Source organism: Danio rerio, chromosome 4 (assembly GCF_052040795.2).
Source record: "Danio rerio strain M-AB ecotype USA chromosome 4, GRCz13ab, whole genome shotgun sequence".
In the NCBI taxonomy this organism is placed as follows: domain Eukaryota; kingdom Metazoa; phylum Chordata; class Actinopteri; order Cypriniformes; family Danionidae; genus Danio; species Danio rerio.
In genome coordinates this window covers 45,004,484-45,023,171 of record NC_141024.2, presented here as the reverse complement: position 1 = coordinate 45,023,171, position 18,688 = coordinate 45,004,484, and the positions used below count along the sequence as shown (strand labels likewise).

The window sequence follows — 18,688 nt, the reverse complement described above, 5'->3', positions numbered from 1 at the left end:
GTGTTAAGACTAAGTTGGCCAGAGCACCTGTCTTGGGAACAGCAGGTGCTAGGTTCAAATCCAAACTGCACCTTTCCCTCAGATTATGGGAGAGTGGCTTTCTGATCTGAAACTCTTTCAATGGCCGATAGCATATGTTTGTCCTGATTTCCATTTTCCGAGCTGACTCTGGGTTTGGATGACATGGTCAGGCTTGAGACATGATCATCCAGACTCTAAAAGACCGCGTCCGGCTTGTCAGCATTTGCCGCAACCTGACATGCTGGTTTTTGTTGTGTATTATTTTTTCTTCTTCGATTTTTGTTATCGGGCAAATGTCTCTTACTGCAAATTTCTGTGGCGCTGTGGCTTAGCTGGTCAAAGCGCCTGTCTTGTAAACAGGAGATCCTGGGTTCAAATCCCAGCAGTGCCTAATGTACAGGTTTTGTGTTTGCTTTTGTTAAGAGTAAAGAGTGTTTACGCAGCGGGATGTTTAGCAGTCGGTTTCTTAACAACACTCAAATCCTTAAGAACGCTGCTCGTTCAAGAGGGCTTTGGACGATGCCTTTATATAGCGTAGTGTGGTAATGCCTAACCAATTGGACTTTAATATTTCAAGTCCAGACATTCCCACATGCAGCGCTACCGTTGTTAGTTTTTTTTTTTTTTTTTTGGAATTAAACATTTAGCCTGTGTCAAGGTCGTTTGGCGCTGTGGCTTAGTTGGTCAAAGTGCCTGTCTAGTAAACAGGAGATCCTGGCTTTGAATTCCAGCAGTGCCTTGTCTGCAGTTGGCTGTTCTTTCATGGGCCAGAGAGTACTAAAAAGTGCTTTCTGTCAAACAGTTCTAGAGGAAGCAGAGCACTTAGGCTCTGTGGCGCAATGGATAGCGCATTGGACTTCTAGGCTGTGAGCTGAGCCATTCAAAGGTTGTGGGTTCGAGTCCCACCTGATTCGCAAGCTTTGCTCTTTTTCTTCACTGACTTAAGGTGTGGTGCGTTTCTAACATTTTAGGCATCTGTCCATCCCGTTTTGCTTCTTTCTTTCATTGCGCAGTGCAGGCTCAGATACTAGGGGTACTCTACAATAAAGCCGATGACTTAATTGAGCTGTTTTAAATAAGGGAGATTAGAAAACGGTGTAGGGCCTAGTGGGCTTGAGGAATGACTCGTCGGCAACCTGTGGTTTTGGGGAAAAGTAACTGCCACCTATTGTTGAGATCACGCCTTTTGGATTTGTCGTACAAGAGCCTCTTTATGCATGTGCAAAGTAACTGAGTAGAAAGCACAGTAAATTTTGCTTCCCCCCCCACTGTCTTAGATGAAACTGCGTTTGGAAGTATCGTATCCAGAGGTTTTTTCTTTTAGTGTTAAGACTAAGTTGGCCAGAGCACCTGTCTTGGGAACAGCAGGTGCTAGGTTCAAATCCAAACTGCACCTTTCCCTCAGATTATGGGAGAGTGGCTTTCTGATCTGAAACTCTTTCAATGGCCGATAGCATATGTTTGTCCTGATTTCCATTTTCCGAGCTGACTCTGGGTTTGGATGACATGGTCAGGCTTGAGACATGATCATCCAGACTCTAAAAGACCGCGTCCGGCTTGTCAGCATTTTCTGCATCCTGACATGCTGGTTTTTGTTGTGTATTATTTTTTCTTCTTGATTTTTTGTTATCGGGCAAATGTCTCTTACTATGAATTTTTGTGGCGCTGTGGCTTAGCTGGTCAAAGCGCCTGTCTTGTAAACAGGAGATCCTGGGCTCAAATCCCAGCAGCGCCTTAGTCCAGGTGGTGCGTGTGCTTGTTTTATAGAGCTCACCGGAATGAATTATAAAATTGTATAGCTTTGAGGCGTAATGAATAGTGCGACAAATAGAGTTAAACAACCTCTTTGCTTGCCATTTTAAGACTTGCTGTCTTTTTTTGGTCTCTGTGTGCAAAAACGTCTTGCCTCCTATTCAGCATTGGCGCTGTGGCTTAGTTGGTCAAAGCGCCTGTCTAGTAAACAGGAGATCCTGGGTTCAAATCCCAGCAGTGCCTAATGTACTGGTTTTGTGTTTGCTTTTGTTAAGAGTAACGAGTGTTTACGCAGCGGGATGTTTAGCAGTCGGTTTCTTAACAACACTCAAATCCTTAAGAACGCTGCTCGTTCAAGAGGGCTTTGGACGATGCCTTTATATAGCGTAGTGTGGTAATGCCTAACCAATTGGACTTTAATATTTCAAGTCCAGACATTCCCACATGCAGCGCTACCGTTGTTAGTTTTTTTTTTATTTTTTGGAATTAAACATTTAGCCTGTGTCAAGGTCGTTTGGCGCTGTGGCTTAGTTGGTCAAAGTGCCTGTCTAGTAAACAGGAGATCCTGGCTTTGAATTCCAGCAGTGCCTTGTCCGCAGTTGGCTGTTCTTTCATGGGCCAGAGAGTACTACAAAGTGCTTTCTGTCCAACAGTTCTAGAGGAAGCAGAGCTCTGTGGCGCAATGGATAGCGCATTGGACTTCTAGGCTGTGAGCTGAGCCATTCAAAGGTTGTGGGTTCAAGTCCCACCAGAGTCGCAAGCTTTGCTCTTTTTCTTCACTGACTTAAGGTGTGGTGCGTTTCTAACATTTTAGGCATCTGTCCATCCCGTTTTGCTTCTTTCTTTCATTGCGCAGTGCAGGCTCAGATACTAGGGGTACTCTACAATAAAGCCGATGACTTAATTGAGCTGTTTTAAATAAGGGAGATTAGAAAACGGTGTAGGGCCTAGTGGGCTTGAGGAATGACTCGTCGGCAACCTGTGGTTTTGGGGAAAAGTAACTGCCACCTATTGTTGAGATCACGCCTTTTGGATTTGTCGTACAAGAGCCTCTTTATGCATGTGCAAAGTAAATGAGTAGAAAGCACAGTAAATTTTGCTTCCCCCCCACTGTCTTAGATGAAACTGCGTTTAGAAGTATCGTATCCAGAGGTTTTTTCTTTTAGTGTTAAGACTAAGTTGGCCAGAGCACCTGTCTTGGGAACAGCAGGTGCTAGGTTCAAATCCAAACTGCACCTTTCCCTCAGATTATGGGAGAGTGGCTTTCTGATCTGAAACTCTTTCAATGGCCGATAGCATATGTTTGTCCTGATTTCCATTTTCCGAGCTGACTCTGGGTTTGGATGACATGGTCAGGCTTGAGACATGATCATCCAGACTCTAAAAGACCGCGTCCGGCTTGTCAGCATTTTCTGCATCCTGACATGCTGGTTTTTGTTGTGTATTATTTTTTCTTCTTGATTTTTGTTATCGGGCAAATGTCTCTAACTGCGAATTTCTGTGGCGCTGTGGCTTAGCTGGTCAAAGCGCCTGTCTTGTAAACAGGAGATCCTGGGCTCAAATCCCAGCAGCGCCTTAGTCCAGGTGGTGCATGTGCTTGTTTTATAGAGCTCACCGGAATGAATTATAAAATTGTATAGCTTTGAGGCGTAATGAATAGTGCGACAAATAGAGTTAAACAACCTCTTTGCTTGCCATTTTAAGACTTGCTGTCTTTTTTTGGTCTCTGTGTGCAAAAACGTCTTGCCTCCTATTCAGCGTTGGCGCTGTGGCTTAGTTGGTCAAAGCGCCTGTCTAGTAAACAGGAGATCCTGGGTTCAAATCCCAGCAGTGCCTAATGTACAGGTTTTGTGTTTGCTTTTGTTAAGAGTAACGAGTGTTTACGCAGTGGGATGTTTAGCAGTCGGTTTCTTAACAACACTCAAATCCTTAAGAACGCTGCTCGTTCAAGAGGGCTTTGGACGATGCCTTTATATAGCGTAGTGTGGTAATGCCTAACCAATTGGACTTTAATATTTCAAGTCCAGACATTCCCACATGCAGCGCTACCGTTGTTAGTTTTTTTTTATTTTTTGGAATTAAACATTTAGCCTGTGTCAAGGTCGTTTGGCGCTGTGGCTTAGTTGGTCAAAGTGCCTGTCTAGTAAACAGGAGATCCTGGCTTTGAATTCCAGCAGTGCCTTGTCCGCAGTTGGCTGTTCTTTCATGGGCCAGAGAGTACTAAAAAGTGCTTTCTGTGCAACAGTTCTAGAGGAAGCAGATCACTTAGGCTCTGTGGCACAATGGATAGCGCATTGGACTTCTAGGCTGTAAGCTGAGCCATTCAAAGGTTGTGGGTTCGAGTCCCACCAGAGTCGCAAGCTTTGCTCTTTTTCTTCACTGACTTAAGGTCTGGTGCGTTTCTAACATTTTAGGCATCTGTCCATCCCGTTTTGCTTCTTTCTTTCATTGCGCAGTGCAGGCTCAGATACTAGGGGTACTCTACAATAAAGCCGATGACTTAATTGAGCTGTTTTAAATAAGGGAGATTAGAAAACGGTGTAGGGCCTAGTGGGCTTGAGGAATGACTCGTCGGCAACCTGTGGTTTTGGGAAAAAGTAACTGCCACCTATTGTTGAGATCACGCCTTTTGGATTTGTCGTACAAGAGCCTCTTTATGCATGTGCAAAGTAACTGAGTAGAAAGCACAGTAAATTTTGCTTCCCCCCCACTGTCTTAGATGAAACTGCGTTTGGAAGTATCGTATCCAGAGGTTTTTTCTTTTAGTGTTAAGACTAAGTTGGCCAGAGCACCTGTCTTGGGAACAGCAGGTGCTAGGTTCAAATCCAAACTGCACCTTTCCCTCAGATTATGGGAGAGTGGCTTTCTGATCTGAAACTCTTTCAATGGCCGATAGCATATGTTTGTCCTGATTTCCATTTTCCGAGCTGACTCTGGGTTTGGATGACATGGTCAGGCTTGAGACATGATCATCCAGACTCTAAAAGACCGCGTCCGGCTTGTCAGCATTTTCTGCATCCTAACATGCTGGTTTTTGTTGTGTATTATTTTTTCTTCTTGATTTTTGTTATCGGGCAAATGTCTCTTACTGCGAATTTCTGTGGCGCTGTGGCTTAGCTGGTCAAAGCGCCTGTCTTGTAAACAGGAGATCCTTGGCTCAAATCCCAGCAGCGCCTTAGTCCAGGTGGTGCGTGTGCTTGTTTTATAGAGCTCACCGGAATGAATTATAAAATTGTATAGCTTTGAGGCGTAATGAATAGTGCGACAAATAGAGTTAAACAACCTCTTTGCTTGCCATTTTAAGACTTGCTGTCTTTTTTTGGTCTCTGTGTGCAAAAACGTCTTGCCTCCAATTCAGCGTTGGCGCTGTGGCTTAGTTGGTCAAAGCGCCTGTCTAGTAAACAGGAGATCCTGGGTTCAAATCCCAGCAGTGCCTAAAGTACAGGTTTTGTGTTTGCTTTTGTTAAGAGTAACGAGTGTTTACGCAGCGGGATGTTTAGCAGTCGGTTTCTTAACAACACTCAAATCCTTAAGAACGCTGCTCGTTCAAGAGGGCTTTGGACGATGCCTTTATATAGCGTAGTGTGGTAATGCCTAACCAATTGGACTTTAATATTTCAAGTCCAGACATTCCCACATGCAGCGCTACCGTTGTTAGTTTTTTTTTTATTTTTTGGAATTAAACATTTAGCCTGTGTCAAGGTCGTTTGGCGCTGTGGCTTAGTTGGTCAAAGTGCCTGTCTAGTAAACAGGAGATCCTGGCTTTGAATTCCAGCAGTGCCTTGTCCGCAGTTGGCTGTTCTTTCATGGGCCAGAGAGTACTAAAAAGTGCTTTCTGTCCAACAGTTCTAGAGGAACAGAGCACTTAGGCTCTGTGGCGCAATGGATAGCGCATTGGACTTCTAGGCTGTGAGCTGAGCCATTCAAAGGTTGTGGGTTCGAGTCCCACCTGATTTGCAAGCTTTGCTCTTTTTCTTCACTGACTTAAGGTGTGGTGCGTTTCTAACATTTTAGGCATCTGTCCATCCCGTTTTGCTTCTTTCTTTCATTGCGCAGTGCAGGCTCAGATACTAGGGGTACTCTACAATAAAGCCGATGACTTAATTGAGCTGTTTTAAATAAGGGAGATTAGAAAACGGTGTAGGGCCTAGTGGGCTTGAGGAATGACTCGTCGGCAACCTGTGGTTTTGGGGAAAAGTAACTGCCACCTATTGTTGAGATCACGCCTTTTGGATTTGTCGTACAAGAGCCTCTTTATGCATGTGCAAAGTAACTGAGTAGAAAGCAAAGTAAATTTTGCTTCCCCCCCACTGTCTTAGATGAAACTGCGTTTGGAAGTATCGTATCCAGAGGTTTTTTCTTTTAGTGTTAAGACTAAGTTGGCCAGAGCACCTGTCTTGGGAACAGCAGGTGCTAGGTTCAAATCCAAACTGCACCTTTCCCTCAGATTATGGGAGAGTGGCTTTCTGATCTGAAACTCTTTCAATGGCCGATAGCATATGTTTGTCCTGATTTCCATTTTCCGAGCTGACTCTGGGTTTGGATGACATGGTCAGGCTTGAGACATGATCATCCAGACTCTAAAAGACCGCGTCCGGCTTGTCAGCATTTTCTGCATCCTAACATGCTGGTTTTTGTTGTGTATTATTTTTTCTTCTTGATTTTGTTATCGGGCAAATGTCTCTTACTGCGAATTTCTGTGGCGCTGTGGCTTAGCTGGTCAAAGCGCCTGTCTTGTAAACAGGAGATCCTTGGCTCAAATCCCAGCAGCGCCTTAGTCCAGGTGGTGCGTGTGCTTGTTTTATAGAGCTCACCGGAATGAATTATAAAATTGTATAGCTTTGAGGCGTAATGAATAGTGCGACAAATAGAGTTAAACAACCTCTTTGCTTGCCATTTTAAGACTTGCTGTCTTTTTTTGGTCTCTGTGTGCAAAAACGTCTTGCCTCCAATTCAGCATTGGCGCTGTGGCTTAGTTGGTCAAAGCGCCTGTCTAGTAAACAGGAGATCCTGGGTTCAAATCCCAGCAGTGCCTAAAGTACAGGTTTTGTGTTTGCTTTTGTTAAGAGTAACGAGTGTTTACGCAGCGGGATGTTTAGCAGTCGGTTTCTTAACAACACTCAAATCCTTAAGAACGCTGCTCGTTCAAGAGGGCTTTGGACGATGCCTTTATATAGCGTAGTGTGGTAATGCCTAACCAATTGGACTTTAATATTTCAAGTCCAGACATTCCCACATGCAGCGCTACCGTTGTTAGTTTTTTTTTTATTTTTTGGAATTAAACATTTAGCCTGTGTCAAGGTCGTTTGGCGCTGTGGCTTAGTTGGTCAAAGTGCCTGTCTAGTAAACAGGAGATCCTGGCTTTGAATTCCAGCAGTGCCTTGTCCGCAGTTGGCTGTTCTTTCATGGGCCAGAGAGTACTAAAAAGTGCTTTCTGTCCAACAGTTCTAGAGGAACAGAGCACTTAGGCTCTGTGGCGCAATGGATAGCGCATTGGACTTCTAGGCTGTGAGCTGAGCCATTCAAAGGTTGTGGGTTCGAGTCCCACCTGATTTGCAAGCTTTGCTCTTTTTCTTCACTGACTTAAGGTGTGGTGCGTTTCTAACATTTTAGGCATCTGTCCATCCCGTTTTGCTTCTTTCTTTCATTGCGCAGTGCAGGCTCAGATACTAGGGGTACTCTACAATAAAGCCGATGACTTAATTGAGCTGTTTTAAATAAGGGAGATTAGAAAACGGTGTAGGTCCTAGTGGGCTTAAGGAATGACTCGTCGGCAACCTGTGGTTTTGGGGAAAAGTAACTGCCACCTATTGTTGAGATCACGCCTTTTGGATTTGTCGTACAAGAGCCTCTTTATGCATGTGCAAAGTAACTGAGTAGAAAGCAAAGTAAATTTTGCTTCCCCCCCACTGTCTTAGATGAAACTGCGTTTGGAAGTATCGTATCCAGAGGTTTTTTCTTTTAGTGTTAAGACTAAGTTGGCCAGAGCACCTGTCTTGGGAACAGCAGGTGCTAGGTTCAAATCCAAACTGCACCTTTCCCTCAGATTATGGGAGAGTGGCTTTCTGATCTGAAACTCTTTCAATGGCCGATAGCATATGTTTGTCCTGATTTCCATTTTCCGAGCTGACTCTGGGTTTGGATGACATGGTCAGGCTTGAGACATGATCATCCAGACTCTAAAAGACCGCGTCCGGCTTGTCAGCATTTGCCGCATCCTGACATGCTGGTTTTTGTTGTGTATTATTTTTTCTTCTTCGATTTTTGTTATCGGGCAAATGTCTCTTACTGCGAAGTTCTGTGGCGCTGTGGCTTAGCTGGTCAAAGCGCCTGTCTTGTAAACAGGAGATCCTGGGCTCAAATCCCAGCAGCGCCTTAGTCCAGGTGGTGCGTGTGCTTGTTTTATAGAGCTCACCGGAATGAATTATAAAATTGTATAGCTTTGAGGCGTAATGAATAGTGCGACAAATAGAGTTAAACAACCTCTTTGCTTGCCATTTTAAGACTTGCTGTCTTTTTTTGGTCTCTGTGTGCAAAAACGTCTTGCCTCCTATTCAGCGTTGGCGCTGTGGCTTAGTTGGTCAAAGCGCCTGTCTAGTAAACAGGAGATCCTGGGTTCAAATCCCAGCAGTGCCTAATGTACAGGTTTTGTGTTTGCTTTTGTTAAGAGTAACGAGTGTTTACGCAGCGGGATGTTTAGCAGTTGGTTTCTTAACAACACTCAAATCCTTAAGAACGCTGCTCGTTCAAGAGGGCTTTGGACGATGCCTTTATATAGCATAGTGTGGTAATGCCTAACCAATTGGACTTTAATATTTCAAGTCCAGACATTCCCACATGCAGCGCTACCGTTGTTAGTTTTTTTTTTTTTTTTTTTTTTTTGGAATTAAACATTTAGCCTGTGTCAAGGTCGTTTGGCGCTGTGGCTTAGTTGGTCAAAGTGCCTGTCTAGTAAACAGGAGATCCTGGCTTTGAATTCCAGCAGTGCCTTGTCCGCAGTTGGCTGTTCTTTCATGGGCCAGAGAGTACTAAAAAGTGCTTTCTGTCCAACAGTTCTAGAGGAAGCAGAGCACTTAGGCTCTGTGGCCCAATGGATAGCGCATTGAACTTCTAGGCTGTGAGCTGAGCCATTCAAAGGTTGTGGGTTCGAGTCCCACCTGATTCGTAAGCTTTGCTCTTTTTCTTCACTGACTTAAGGTGTGGTGCGTTTCTAACATTTTAGGCATCTGTCCATCCCGTTTTGCTTCTTTCTTTCATTGCGCAGTGCAGGCTCAGATACTAGGGGTACTCTACAATAAAGCCGATGACTTAATTGAGCTGTTTTAAATAAGGGAGATTAGAAAACGGTGTAGGGCCTAGTGGGCTTGAGGAATGACTCGTCGGCAACCTGTGGTTTTGGGGAAAAGTAACTGCCACCTATTGTTGAGATCACGCCTTTTGGATTTGTCGTACAAGAGCCTCTTTATGCATGTGCAAAGTAACTGAGTAGAAAGCACAGTAAATTTTGCTTCCCCCACTGTCTTAGATGAAACTGCGTTTGGAAGTATCGTATCCAGAGGTTTTTTCTTTTAGTGTTAAGACTAAGTTGGCCAGAGCACCTGTCTTGGGAACAGCAGGTGCTAGGTTCAAATCCAAACTGCACCTTTCCCTCAGATTATGGGAGAGTGGCTTTCTGATCTGAAACTCTTTCAATGGCCGATAGCATATGTTTGTCCTGATTTCCATTTTCCGAGCTGACTCTGGGTTTGGATGACATGGTCAGGCTTGAGACATGATCATCCAGACTCTAAAAGACCGCGTCCGGCTTGTCAGCATTTTCTGCATCCTGACATGCTGGTTTTTGTTGTGTATTATTTTTTCTTCTTGATTTTTGTTATCGGGCAAATGTCTCTTACTGCAAATTTCTGTGGCGCTGTGGCTTAGCTGGTCAAAGCGCCTGTCTTGTAAACAGGAGATCCTGGGCTCAAATCCCAGCAGCGCCTTAGTCCAGGTGGTGCGTGTGCTTGTTTTATAGAGCTCACCGGAATGAATTATAAAATTGTATAGCTTTGAGGCGTAATGAATAGTGCGACAAATAGAGTTAAACAATCTCTTTGCTTGCCATTTTAAGACTTGCTGTCTTTCTTTGGTCTCTGTGTGCAAAAACGTCTTGCCTCCTATTCAGCGTTGGCGCTGTGGCTTAGTTGGTCAAAGCGCCTGTCTAGTAAACAGGAGATCCTGGGTTCAAATCCCAGCAGTGCCTAATGTACAGGTTTTGTGTTTGCTTTTGTTAAGAGTAACGAGTGTTTACGCAGGCGGATGTTTAGCAGTCGGTTTCTTAACAACACTCAAATCCTTAAGAACGCTGCTCGTTCAAGAGGGCTTTGGACGATGCCTTTATATAGCATAGTGTGGTAATGCCTAACCAATTGGACTTTAATATTTCAAGTCCAGACATTCCCACATGCAGCGCTACCGTTGTTAGTTTTTTTTTTTTTTTTTTTTTTTGGAATTAAACATTTAGCCTGTGTCAAGGTCGTTTGGCGCTGTGGCTTAGTTGGTCAAAGTGCCTGTCTAGTAAACAGGAGATCCTGGCTTTGAATTCCAGCAGTGCCTTGTCTGCAGTTGGCTGTTCTTTCATGGGCCAGAGAGTACTAAAAAGTGCTTTCTGTCCAACAGTTCTAGAGGAAGCAGAGCACTTAGGCTCTGTGGCCCAATGGATAGCGCATTGAACTTCTAGGCTGTGAGCTGAGCCATTCAAAGGTTGTGGGTTCGAGTCCCACCTGATTCGTAAGCTTTGCTCTTTTTCTTCACTGACTTAAGGTGTGGTGCGTTTCTAACATTTTAGGCATCTGTCCATCCCGTTTTGCTTCTTTCTTTCATTGCGCAGTGCAGGCTCAGATACTAGGGGTACTCTACAATAAAGCCGATGACTTAATTGAGCTGTTTTAAATAAGGGAGATTAGAAGACGGTGTAGGGCCTAGTGGGCTTGAGGAATGACTCGTCGGCAACCTGTGGTTTTGGGGAAAAGTAACTGCCACCTATTGTTGAGATCACGCCTTTTGGATTTGTCGTACAAGAGCCTCTTTATGCATGTGCAAAGTAACTGAGTAGAAAGCACAGTAAATTTTGCTTCCCCCACTGTCTTAGATGAAACTGCGTTTGGAAGTATCGTATCCAGAGGTTTTTTCTTTTAGTGTTAAGACTAAGTTGGCCAGAGCACCTGTCTTGGGAACAGCAGGTGCTAGGTTCAAATCCAAACTGCACCTTTCCCTCAGATTATGGGAGAGTGGCTTTCTGATCTGAAACTCTTTCAATGGCCGATAGCATATGTTTGTCCTGATTTCCATTTTCCGAGCTGACTCTGGGTTTGGATGACATGGTCAGGCTTGAGACATGATCATCCAGACTCTAAAAGACCGCGTCCGGCTTGTCAGCATTTTCTGCATCCTGACATGCTGGTTTTTGTTGTGTATTATTTTTTCTTCTTGATTTTTGTTATCGGGCAAATGTCTCTTACTGCAAATTTCTGTGGCGCTGTGGCTTAGCTGGTCAAAGCGCCTGTCTTGTAAACAGGAGATCCTGGGCTCAAATCCCAGCAGCGCCTTAGTCCAGGTGGTGCGTGTGCTTGTTTTATAGAGCTCACCGGAATGAATTATAAAATTGTATAGCTTTGAGGCGTAATGAATAGTGCGACAAATAGAGTTAAACAACCTCTTTGCCTGCCATTTTAAGACTTGCTGTCTTTTTTTGGTCTCTGTGTGCAAAAACGTCTTGCCTCCTATTCAGCGTTGGCGCTGTGGCTTAGTTGGTCAAAGCGCCTGTCTAGTAAACAGGAGATCCTGGGTTCAAATCCCAGCAGTGCCTAATGTACAGGTTTTTTGTTTGCTTTTGTTAAGAGTAACGAGTGTTTACGCAGCGGGATGTTTAGCAGTCGGTTTCTTAACAACACTCAAATCCTTAAGAACGCTACCCGTTCAAGAGGGCTTTGGACGATGCCTTTATATAGCATAGTGTGGTAATGCCTAACCAATTGGACTTTAATATTTCAAGTCCAGACATTCCCACATGCAGCGCTACCGTTGTTAGTTTTTTTTTTTTTTTTTGGAATTAAACATTTAGTCTGTGTCAAGGTCGTTTGGCGCTGTGGCTTAGTTGGTCAAAGTGCCTGTCTAGTAAACAGGAGATCCTGGCTTTGAATTCCAGCAGTGCCTTGTCCGCAGTTGGCTGTTCTTTCATGGGCCAGAGAGTACTAAAAAGTGCTTTCTGTCCAACAGTTCTAGAGGAAGCAGAGCACTTAGGCTCTGTGGCGCAATGGATAGTGCATTGGAATTCTAGGCTGTGAGCTGAGCCATTCAAAGGTTGTGGGTTCGAGTCGCAAGCTTTGCTCTTTTTCTTAACTGACTTAAGGTGTGGTGCGTTTCTAACATTTTAGGCATCTGTCCATCCCGTTTTGCTTCTTTCTTTCATTGCGCAGTGCAGGCTCAGATACTAGGGGTACTCTACAATAAAGCCGATGACTTAATTGAGCTGTTTTAAATAAGGGAGATTAGAAAACGGTGTAGGGCCTAGTGGGCTTGAGGAATGACTCGTCGGCAACCTGTGGTTTTGGGGAAAAGTAACTGCCACCTATTGTTGAGATCACGCCTTTTGGATTTGTCGTACAAGAGCCTCTTTATGCATGTGCAAAGTAACTGAGTAGAAAGCACAGTAAATTTTGCTTCCCCCCCCACTGTCTTAGATGAAACTGCGTTTGGAAGTATCGTATCCAGAGGTTTTTTCTTTTAGTGTTAAGACTAAGTTGGCCAGAGCACCTGTCTTGGGAACAGCAGGTGCTAGGTTCAAATCCAAACTGCACCTTTCCCTCAGATTATGGGAGAGTGGCTTTCTGATCTGAAACTCTTTCAATGGCCGATAGCATATGTTTGTCCTGATTTCCATTTTCCGAGCTGACTCTGGGTTTGGATGACATGGTCAGGCTTGAGACATGATCATCCAGACTCTAAAAGACCGCGTCCGGCTTGTCAGCATTTTCTGCATCCTGACATGCTGGTTTTTGTTGTGTATTATTTTTTCTTCTTGATTTTTGTTATCGGGCAAATGTCTCTTACTGCAAATTTCTGTGGCGCTGTGGCTTAGCTGGTCAAAGCGCCTGTCTTGTAAACAGGAGATCCTGGGCTCAAATCCCAGCAGCGCCTTAGTCCAGGTGGTGCGTGTGCTTGTTTTATAGAGCTCACCGGAATGAATTATAAAATTGTATAGCTTTGAGGCGTAATGAATAGTGCGACAAATAGAGTTAAACAACCTCTTTGCCTGCCATTTTAAGACTTGCTGTCTTTTTTTGGTCTCTGTGTGCAAAAACGTCTTGCCTCCTATTCAGCGTTGGCGCTGTGGCGTAGTTGGTCAAAGCGCCTGTCTAGTAAACAGGAGATCCTGGGTTCAAATCCCAGCAGTGCCTAATGTACAGGTTTTTTGTTTGCTTTTGTTAAGAGTAACGAGTGTTTACGCAGCGGGATGTTTAGCAGTCGGTTTCTTAACAACACTCAAATCCTTAAGAACGCTACTCGTTCAAGAGGGCTTTGGACGATGCCTTTATATAGCATAGTGTGGTAATGCCTAACCAATTGGACTTTAATATTTCAAGTCCAGACATTCCCACATGCAGCGCTACCGTTGTTAGTTTTTTTTTATTTTTTGGAATTAAACATTTAGTCTGTGTCAAGGTCGTTTGGCGCTGTGGCTTAGTTGGTCAAAGTGCCTGTCTAGTAAACAGGAGATCCTGGCTTTGAATTCCAGCAGTGCCTTGTCCGCAGTTGGTTGTTCTTTCATGGGCCAGAGAGTACTAAAAAGTGCTTTCTGTCCAACAGTTCTAGAGGAAGCAGAGCACTTAGGCTCTGTGGCGCAATGGATAGCGCATTGGACTTCTAGGCTGTGAGCTGAGCCATTCAAAGGTTGTGGGTTCGAGTCGCAAGCTTTGCTCTTTTTCTTAACTGACGTAAGGTGTGGTGCGTTTCTAACATTTTAGGCATCTGTCCATCCCGTTTTGCTTCTTTCTTTCATTGCGCAGTGCAGGCTCAGATACTAGGGGTACTCTACAATAAAGCCGATGACTTAATTGAGCTGTTTTAAATAAGGGAGATTAGAAAACGGTGTAGGGCCTAGTGGGCTTGAGGACTGACTCGTCGGCAACCTGTGGTTTTGGGGAAAAGTAACTGCCACCTATTGTTGAGATCACGCCTTTTGGATTTGTCGTACAAGAGCCTCTTTATGCATGTGCAAAGTAACTGAGTAGAAAGCAAAGTAAATTTTGCTTCCCCCCCACTGTCTTAGATGAAACTGCGTTTGGAAGTATCGTATCCAGAGGTTTTTTCTTTTAGTGTTAAGACTAAGTTGGCCAGAGCACCTGTCTTGGGAACAGCAGGTGCTAGGTTCAAATCCAAACTGCACCTTTCCCTCAGATTATGGGAGAGTGGCTTTCTGATCTGAAACTCTTTCAATGGCCGATAGCATATGTTTGTCCTGATTTCCATTTTCCGAGCTGACTCTGGGTTTGGATGACATGGTCAGGCTTGAGACATGATCATCCAGACTCTAAAAGACCGCGTCCGGCTTGTCAGCATTTGCCGCATCCTGACATGCTGGTTTTTGTTGTGTATTATTTTTTCTTCTTCGATTTTTGTTATCGGGCAAATGTCTCTTACTGCGAAGTTCTGTGGCGCTGTGGCTTAGCTGGTCAAAGCGCCTGTCTTGTAAACAGGAGATCCTGGGCTCAAATCCCAGCAGCGCCTTAGTCCAGGTGGTGCGTGTGCTTGTTTTATAGAGCTCACCGGAATGAATTATAAAATTGTATAGCTTTGAGGCGTAATGAATAGTGCGACAAATAGAGTTAAACAACCTCTTTGCTTGCCATTTTAAGACTTGCTGTCTTTTTTTGGTCTCTGTGTGCAAAAACGTCTTGCCTCCTATTCAGCGTTGGCGCTGTGGCTTAGTTGGTCAAAGCGCCTGTCTAGTAAACAGGAGATCCTGGGTTCAAATCCCAGCAGTGCCTAATGTACAGGTTTTGTGTTTGCTTTTGTTAAGAGTAACGAGTGTTTACGCAGCGGGATGTTTAGCAGTCGGTTTCTTAACAACACTCAAATCCTTAAGAACGCTGCTCGTTCAAGAGGGCTTTGGACGATGCCTTTATATAGCATAGTGTGGTAATGCCTAACCAATTGGACTTTAATATTTCAAGTCCAGACATTCCCACATGCAGCGCTACCGTTGTTAGTTTTTTTTTTTTTTTTTTGGAATTAAACATTTAGCCTGTGTCAAGGTCGTTTGGTGCTGTGGCTTAGTTGGTCAAAGTGCCTGTCTAGTAAACAGGAGATCCTGGCTTTGAATTCCAGCAGTGCCTTGTCCGCAGTTGGCTGTTCTTTCATGGGCCAGAGAGTACTAAAAAGTGCTTTCTGTCCAACAGTTCTAGAGGAAGCAGAGCACTTAGGCTCTGTGGCCCAATGGATAGCGCGTTGAACTTCTAGGCTGTGAGCTGAGCCATTCAAAGGTTGTGGGTTTGAGTCCCACCTGATTCGCAAGCTTTGCTCTTTTTCTTCACTGACTTAAGGTGTGGTGCGTTTCTAACATTTTAGGCATCTGTCCATCCCGTTTTGCTTCTTTCTTTCATTGCGCAGTGCAGGCTCAGATACTAGGGGTACTCTACAATAAAGCCGATGACTTAATTGAGCTGTTTTAAATAAGGGAGATTAGAAAACGGTGTAGGGCCTAGTGGGCTTGAGGAATGACTCGTCGGCAACCTGTGGTTTTGGGGAAAAGTAACTGCCACCTATTGTTGAGATCACGCCTTTTGGATTTGTCGTACAAGAGCCTCTTTATGCATGTGCAAAGTAACTGAGTAGAAAGCACAGTAAATTTTGCTTCCCCCCCCACTGTCTTAGATGAAACTGCGTTTGGAAGTATCGTATCCAGAGGTTTTTTCTTTTAGTGTTAAGACTAAGTTGGCCAGAGCACCTGTCTTGGGAACAGCAGGTGCTAGGTTCAAATCCAAACTGCACCTTTCCCTCAGATTATGGGAGAGTGGCTTTCTGATCTGAAACTCTTTCAATGGCCGATAGCATATGTTTGTCCTGATTTCCATTTTCCGAGCTGACTCTGGGTTTGGATGACATGGTCAGGCTTGAGACATGATCATCCAGACTCTAAAAGACCGCGTCCGGCTTGTCAGCATTTTCTGCATCCTGACATGCTGGTTTTTGTTGTGTATTATTTTTTCTTCTTGATTTTTGTTATCGGGCAAATGTCTCTTACTGCAAATTTCTGTGGCGCTGTGGCTTAGCTGGTCAAAGCGCCTGTCTTGTAAACAGGAGATCCTGGGCTCAAATCCCAGCAGCGCCTTAGTCCAGGTGGTGCGTGTGCTTGTTTTATAGAGCTCACCGGAATGAATTATAAAATTGTATAGCTTTGAGGCGTAATGAATAGTGCGACAAATAGAGTTAAACAACCTCTTTGCCTGCCATTTTAAGACTTGCTGTCTTTTTTTGGTCTCTGTGTGCAAAAACGTCTTGCCTCCTATTCAGCGTTGGCGCTGTGGCTTAGTTGGTCAAAGCGCCTGTCTAGTAAACAGGAGATCCTGGGTTCAAATCCCAGCAGTGCCTAATGTACAGGTTTTGTGTTTGCTTTTGTTAAGAGTAACGAGTGTTTACGCAGCGGGATGTTTAGCAGTCGGTTTCTTAACAACACTCAAATCCTTAAGAACGCTGCTCGTTCAAGAGGGCTTTGGACGATGCCTTTATATAGCATAGTGTGGTAATGCCTAACCAATTGGACTTTAATATTTCAAGTCCAGACATTCCCACATGCAGCGCTACCGTTGTTAGTTTTTTTTTTTTTTTTTGGAATTAAACATTTAGCCTGTGTCAAGGTCGTTTGGTGCTGTGGCTTAGTTGGTCAAAGTGCCTGTCTAGTAAACAGGAGATCCTGGCTTTGAATTCCAGCAGTGCCTTGTCCGCAGTTGGCTGTTCTTTCATGGGCCAGAGAGTACTAAAAAGTGCTTTCTGTCCAACAGTTCTAGAGGAAGCAGAGAACTTAGGCTCTGTGGCCCAATGGATAGCGCATTGAACTTCTAGGCTGTGAGCTGAGCCATTCAAAGGTTGTGGGTTTGAGTCCCACCTGATTCGCAAGCTTTGCTCTTTTTCTTCACTGACTTAAGGTGTGGTGCGTTTCTAACATTTTAGGCATCTGTCCATCCCGTTTTGCTTCTTTCTTTCATTGCGCAGTGCAGGCTCAGATACTAGGGGTACTCTACAATAAAGCCGATGACTTAATTGAGCTGTTTTAAATAAGGGAGATTAGAAGACGGTGTAGGGCCTAGTGGGCTTGAGGAATGACTCGTCGGCAACCTGTGGTTTTGGGGAAAAGTAACTGCCACCTATTGTTGAGATCACGCCTTTTGGATTTGTCGTACAAGAGCCTCTTTATGCATGTGCAAAGTAACTGAGTAGAAAGCACAGTAAATTTTGCTTCCCCCACTGTCTTAGATGAAACTGCGTTTGGAAGTATCGTATCCAGAGGTTTTTTCTTTTAGTGTTAAGACTAAGTTGGCCAGAGCACCTGTCTTGGGAACAGCAGGTGCTAGGTTCAAATCCAAACTGCACCTTTCCCTCAGATTATGGGAGAGTGGCTTTCTGATCTGAAACTCTTTCAATGGCCGATAGCATATGTTTGTCCTGATTTCCATTTTCCGAGCTGACTCTGGGTTTGGATGACATGGTCAGGCTTGAGACATGATCATCCAGACTCTAAAAGACCGCGTCCGGCTTGTCAGCATTTTCTGCATCCTGACATGCTGGTTTTTGTTGTGTATTATTTTTTCTTCTTGATTTTTGTTATCGGGCAAATGTCTCTTACTGCAAATTTCTGTGGCGCTGTGGCTTAGCTGGTCAAAGCGCCTGTCTTGTAAACAGGAGATCCTGGGCTCAAATCCCAGCAGCGCCTTAGTCCAGGTGGTGCGTGTGCTTGTTTTATAGAGCTCACCGGAATGAATTATAAAATTGTATAGCTTTGAGGCGTAATGAATAGTGCGACAAATAGAGTTAAACAACCTCTTTGCCAGCCATTTTAAGACTTGCTGTCTTTTTTTGGTCTCTGTGTGCAAAAACGTCTTGCCTCCTATTCAGCGTTGGCGCTGTGGCTTAGTTGGTCAAAGCGCCTGTCTAGTAAACAGGAGATCCTGGGTTCAAATCCCAGCAGTGCCTAATGTACAGGTTTTTTGTTTGCTTTTGTTAAGAGTAACGAGTGTTTACGCAGCGGGATGTTTAGCAGTCGGTTTCTTAACAACACTCAAATCCTTAAGAACGCTACTCGTTCAAGAGGGCTTTGGACGATGCCTTTATATAGCATAGTGTGGTAATGCCTAACCAATTGGACTTTAATATTTCAAGTCCAGACATTCCCACATGCAGCGCTACCGTTGTTAGTTTTTTTTTTATTTTTTGGAATTAAACATTTAGTCTGTGTCAAGGTCGTTTGGCGCTGTGGCTTAGTTGGTCAAAGTGCCTGTCTAGTAAACAGGAGATCCTGGCTTTGAATTCCAGCAGTGCCTTGTCCGCAGTTGGCTGTTCTTTCATGGGCCAGAGAGTACTAAAAAGTGCTTTCTGTCCAACAGTTCTAGAGGAAGCAGAGCACTTAGGCTCTGTGGCGCAATGGATAGCGCATTGGACTTCTAGGCTGTGAGCTGAGCCATTCAAAGGTTGTGGGTTCAAGTCCCACTTGATTCGCAAGCTTTGCTCTTTTTCTTCACTGACTTAAGGTGTGGTGCGTTTCTAACATTTTAGGCATCTGTCCATCCCGTTTTGCTTCTTTCTTTCATTGCGCAGTGCAGGCTCAGATACTAGGGGTACTCTACAATAAAGCCGATGACTTAATTGAGCTGTTTTAAAT

The 18,688-nt window shown here is 44.3% G+C and overlaps 4 protein-coding genes and 22 non-coding genes across 29 annotated transcripts in view; 25 read left to right on the top strand and 1 right to left on the bottom strand.

Annotated features, from left to right (window-relative positions):
- Window positions 1–18,688, top strand: part of LOC148681268 (uncharacterized) — a 482,092-nt gene that overhangs the window by 38,307 nt on the left and 425,097 nt on the right. The window lies entirely within an intron of this gene.
- LOC141377041 (uncharacterized) overlaps window positions 1–18,688 on the top strand; it is a 441,555-nt gene that overhangs the window by 72,586 nt on the left and 350,281 nt on the right. The window lies entirely within an intron of this gene.
- LOC148681379 (protein NLRC3-like) overlaps window positions 1–18,688 on the bottom strand; it is a 134,468-nt gene that overhangs the window by 28,280 nt on the left and 87,500 nt on the right. The window lies entirely within an intron of this gene.
- Window positions 1–18,688, top strand: part of LOC103910934 (uncharacterized) — a 492,719-nt gene that overhangs the window by 423,256 nt on the left and 50,775 nt on the right. The gene's annotated exons all lie outside the window — the stretch shown is intronic.
- On the top strand, window positions 339–412 carry trnat-ugu (transfer RNA threonine (anticodon UGU)). Its single transcript has one exon. It is a non-coding gene; the product is annotated as a tRNA-Thr (tRNA).
- Window positions 1,683–1,756, top strand: trnat-ugu (transfer RNA threonine (anticodon UGU)). The gene has a single exon. It is a non-coding gene; the product is annotated as a tRNA-Thr (tRNA).
- Window positions 1,943–2,016, top strand: trnat-agu (transfer RNA threonine (anticodon AGU)). Its single transcript has one exon. It is a non-coding gene; the product is annotated as a tRNA-Thr (tRNA).
- On the top strand, window positions 2,442–2,530 carry trnar-ucu (transfer RNA arginine (anticodon UCU)). Its single transcript is given in 2 exon segments — window positions 2,442–2,478; window positions 2,495–2,530. It is a non-coding gene; the product is annotated as a tRNA-Arg (tRNA).
- Window positions 3,276–3,349, top strand: trnat-ugu (transfer RNA threonine (anticodon UGU)). The gene has a single exon. It is a non-coding gene; the product is annotated as a tRNA-Thr (tRNA).
- trnat-agu (transfer RNA threonine (anticodon AGU)) lies at window positions 3,536–3,609 on the top strand. Its single transcript has one exon. It is a non-coding gene; the product is annotated as a tRNA-Thr (tRNA).
- On the top strand, window positions 4,042–4,130 carry trnar-ucu (transfer RNA arginine (anticodon UCU)). The gene is given in 2 exon segments: window positions 4,042–4,078; window positions 4,095–4,130. It is a non-coding gene; the product is annotated as a tRNA-Arg (tRNA).
- Window positions 5,136–5,209, top strand: trnat-agu (transfer RNA threonine (anticodon AGU)). Its single transcript has one exon. It is a non-coding gene; the product is annotated as a tRNA-Thr (tRNA).
- On the top strand, window positions 6,735–6,808 carry trnat-agu (transfer RNA threonine (anticodon AGU)). Its single transcript has one exon. It is a non-coding gene; the product is annotated as a tRNA-Thr (tRNA).
- trnat-ugu (transfer RNA threonine (anticodon UGU)) lies at window positions 8,076–8,149 on the top strand. Its single transcript has one exon. It is a non-coding gene; the product is annotated as a tRNA-Thr (tRNA).
- trnat-agu (transfer RNA threonine (anticodon AGU)) lies at window positions 8,336–8,409 on the top strand. Its single transcript has one exon. It is a non-coding gene; the product is annotated as a tRNA-Thr (tRNA).
- On the top strand, window positions 9,682–9,755 carry trnat-ugu (transfer RNA threonine (anticodon UGU)). The gene has a single exon. It is a non-coding gene; the product is annotated as a tRNA-Thr (tRNA).
- trnat-agu (transfer RNA threonine (anticodon AGU)) lies at window positions 9,942–10,015 on the top strand. The gene has a single exon. It is a non-coding gene; the product is annotated as a tRNA-Thr (tRNA).
- Window positions 11,287–11,360, top strand: trnat-ugu (transfer RNA threonine (anticodon UGU)). The gene has a single exon. It is a non-coding gene; the product is annotated as a tRNA-Thr (tRNA).
- trnat-agu (transfer RNA threonine (anticodon AGU)) lies at window positions 11,547–11,620 on the top strand. The gene has a single exon. It is a non-coding gene; the product is annotated as a tRNA-Thr (tRNA).
- trnat-ugu (transfer RNA threonine (anticodon UGU)) lies at window positions 12,878–12,951 on the top strand. Its single transcript has one exon. It is a non-coding gene; the product is annotated as a tRNA-Thr (tRNA).
- On the top strand, window positions 14,468–14,541 carry trnat-ugu (transfer RNA threonine (anticodon UGU)). The gene has a single exon. It is a non-coding gene; the product is annotated as a tRNA-Thr (tRNA).
- On the top strand, window positions 14,728–14,801 carry trnat-agu (transfer RNA threonine (anticodon AGU)). The gene has a single exon. It is a non-coding gene; the product is annotated as a tRNA-Thr (tRNA).
- On the top strand, window positions 16,071–16,144 carry trnat-ugu (transfer RNA threonine (anticodon UGU)). The gene has a single exon. It is a non-coding gene; the product is annotated as a tRNA-Thr (tRNA).
- trnat-agu (transfer RNA threonine (anticodon AGU)) lies at window positions 16,331–16,404 on the top strand. The gene has a single exon. It is a non-coding gene; the product is annotated as a tRNA-Thr (tRNA).
- On the top strand, window positions 17,670–17,743 carry trnat-ugu (transfer RNA threonine (anticodon UGU)). Its single transcript has one exon. It is a non-coding gene; the product is annotated as a tRNA-Thr (tRNA).
- trnat-agu (transfer RNA threonine (anticodon AGU)) lies at window positions 17,930–18,003 on the top strand. The gene has a single exon. It is a non-coding gene; the product is annotated as a tRNA-Thr (tRNA).